We start from the raw sequence: 3,615 nt of genomic DNA, 5'->3' as shown, positions 1-3,615 counted from the left end.
TCTGTCTGTGCCTAGCTGGTCATTTTTTTAAACCTGTCTAAGCTGATGTCATCCATTTGCACTGGCTGCACACATGAATTAATTATATAACAATATTTAGCTTTCAGATGTTTTGTTCTGTTGTCATTTCTGGATTGACCCAATGTTTGAGTTAGATAATTAAAAACAAACCACTGCTCTATTAACACTCTTTGAAAGATGTTTGCATTTAAATTTATTTATTAATCTTTCACTGCCTGTAATAATCTAGATGATGTAAGTGGTCACCTCTTGAATGCACGTAAGGTTTTCCTCCAGGAGGGCTCTGTAACTTGGGGCAGCAGTGCACTGCTCTGTCAACTTTAATATTTTAATATCACGACAGTGGAAATTAGTAACGCCATAAATTGTACTCATGTTACAATGCATTAATATATTCTATTACTCAAACATTTCCTGGTGATTTAGTTATAACAATTTGTAAAACACATTTTGTATTTTAGAAATCCTTTAATGAGACATTTCTCAAGTGGCATTTTTGTTATGTTATCCCTTATATATATTCTTATAGAGACTCTTGTATTTCATTTAGTTAGTTACATAATCTGGTCAAGCTGCATTCTTTCTGTGATTGTTACAGATTCTTAAGGAACAGGATTACTGTGGGAATTACCTTAATCTAGGAACACTAAATTGGGAGATTAAAACAACCTGCTTCTACCAAAGCAGTAATGAAGTTTTTACACAAAAGGGCAGCCTCTGGCTGTGTGTGGATGCAGGGCAGAGCTTTTCCAAACCCTCTGGCCACAGCCAGGAGCCTCCTTTGCTCTGCTGACCTGTGCTGCTGTCTGCTGGGTGAGACTCCTTTGGCACCAGGAGCAGCTCCTGTGCACCAGGGACTGGAAGAGGTTAACAGCAGAGGGCAGAGCCTGCAGAGGAGTTCAGAAAGCAAATTGTCCTTGGAGTCCCTGGACTTCCTTCAGGTGTGACCTCTGCTTCCAGGTAAAGAAAATGGGTCTGGGTGCAATTACAGAGGCAGCTCCAAGGCTTGCACCAAAATCACATCCAAATGGTTTTACCCAAGCACTGATGGCCACGTGCGGGGCTGGGTCACAACCAGGAACTGTAGTTTGTAGTCCCCAAGGAAAAGCAGAAATGCAAAGGTAGGTCTGTGCTTTCTTTGCTGCCAAATGTTAGGGATATGATACTCTTAGGTGGATTTAGGAGTGGACTAGGGCCATTTGTAGAGTTTTAATCCTTTCCTGTTTGTTTAAAATAGGATTTTCCGCATTCCAAACACTGCTGGTGCTATGTGGCTGATCCACCTTTTTGCTTCTCCCCCTTTTAGCTTCCCAAAGTGCTCATTACAGGAGCATGCAAGAGGTGGGTGGGGATGGTGTGGAGTGTGGGATAGTGGAGTGCCATGACCTCAGGCTGGCTTAAGCCACTGGGGACCTACATGCTCAGAAACTTCAGGTTTTTACATCTGTCTTTCCCAAATGTGTAACCTGTATATATGTTTGTTAATGCACCAGACAAGAAATGGATCTGCAACTATTCAGGCATGTTCTAAAAATAGAGGGCAACATCCCCAACAGATATGCAGGGATTTTACAGAATAAATCTACAAATCTGATAAACCAGAGACACACGTGGTATTTCCACTGTCAGATCTTAACCCCTTCCCCTTTGTCCCCATCCCAAGGAATAGAATTCTGACAGTAAGTGTATTTTGATATAGGAAGTTGTTGTCTCACATTCTACATCTTAAAGATGATTATTTGGGGTGTGGGGGGGAATGATGTTGCACTGTCATGTAACTATGATACATTTGTTTTAAAATGTCATCCTACATAATGAATTTTCTATTTTCATTCTGCTTGTCCCTTAGAATCAAGCAGGAAAACCTGTAAAGTGATTTAACTTCTTCAGGGCAAAACTGGAACAACCTGAGATGATGGAAAGCCAACCCTACAGGTATTTTAACATCTAGAATTGTATTAGACAGATTAAAGGATCCTGATGGGATGTATAATCTCATGTCTTCTGTGTTACTTGGGAACAGAGATGAGGAGGAAAATGGCTCTCAGGAGGATTATTCCCTTTCCACTGGGGCATTCCTGCAGCTCCCCAAACTACTTTGCTCTAGGGAGGGAGGGGAGCTGATAAGCAGAATCCTGATCCGCTGCCTCTTTGGCCTTGCTCTTAGGAAAACCCATCTGCAATCCCTCTGTCTTTTGGGATATTTTCTTAAAACTCTTAAGAGTGCCTCTGTGGTGGGGAACAAGGCTCCCATTGAGGCTGCTGCCTCTCTGGGGAGTAGTAACAGAGCTGCAGTGGAGGATGTTGGCCTGGCTTTCCAGATAAGCCATGGCCATCTGATTGACTGATTTATATGTAGTTTGCAGCCCTGTTAATCAAAAGAAATCTGTGGAAGATGCTCTGAGGTGGTGTACTAATGAAGTCCAAGCCTGATAATAGGTGAGCTTTTTAATTAGTCAATTGTATGATGTTTACATATCTGTGTAGAGCAGGCTGTTAGTTAAATATTGATTTAGCAGAGGAGCAGTGTTCTCTTCCTGTTTGCACTGACTGCAAACACTGCTGCAGGTGCTAAGGACACACTTGTTGAATTTTCCTTGGTTTTAATTTAGAACTAGTTCAACATGAAGGACAAGGAATATTGCTATAATATATAAACTTTGAAGTAACAAACAAGAGAACATTTTTCAAACCAAGTCCTATTTAGTGGCTCCAAACCTCTCTTAAATCTGACCAAAGTTCAATCAAAGTGCTAAAAGTACATGATAGAGAGATCCTGGCTGTAGAAAATTGAAGGGCCATGTCTTTAACACTGCCTAACCCCAATTTGCAGTGTTTATTTTGGGATGCAGGATCCTCACACTGATCCTGTTTTCTCTTTGGCTGTGCCTTACTCTGATGAAGCAGAGCACTGGGGCTGGCTATTACTTGTCAGCTGAAGATCCTTTCTGCAAATCCCCTGTGTGTCAGTTGTCTTTTGTGCTTTAGTGTCTACTGTGACCACATGGACATTTGTTTGACAGGAGTCTGTGACCCTCAAACAGTTTGGTGAGTCATGGAAAGAGTGAACTCACCCGTATAGGGTTTAATCTGTCCTCCTCTGATAGATTTAATTTCTGCCTGACAGCCTCTGCTCAGTTACATGGTGTCTGACCTGGCTATTGAAACCCAGTAGCAGCAGAACCACTTACCAAAGAGTCCTCTCTGGATGGCGAGTGGGTATTAATATTCATGAGCTGTTACTTATTTACACTGGTAAATATTAAAACTTCTGTATAATGCCATCTGATCTCTCTGAGGGATAATTGTCTTTTGCCAGAAATGCACAGCTACGGTCAGCTTACTAAAAGCTGTTTGTTCTAAATAATACTGATTTATTTGAGAGAACAATATATTTTAATGGACTTGGTTTTCTGTTTGTAAGCACTTGCCAGGATTAAGTAATAATAAGTTTGTAAACTGATGAGAGCAAGTAAAAGTGGTTCAGAGTCCTGATAGAGCTTTGAAAACTATTATTTAAAGAGATTTATTATTTTCCTGTATTACGTAAAAACAGCAGGGAAACTAGGTCCAAATCAATTGTTCTTTAACCAC

This window comes from Lonchura striata, chromosome 8 (genome assembly GCF_050655825.1).
Source record: "Lonchura striata isolate lonStrDom1 chromosome 8, ASM5065582v1, whole genome shotgun sequence".
Classification (NCBI taxonomy): Eukaryota; Metazoa; Chordata; class Aves; order Passeriformes; family Estrildidae; genus Lonchura; species Lonchura striata.
The sequence above is the reverse complement of the archived record's forward strand: the minus strand, read 5'-3'. Positions refer to the sequence as shown.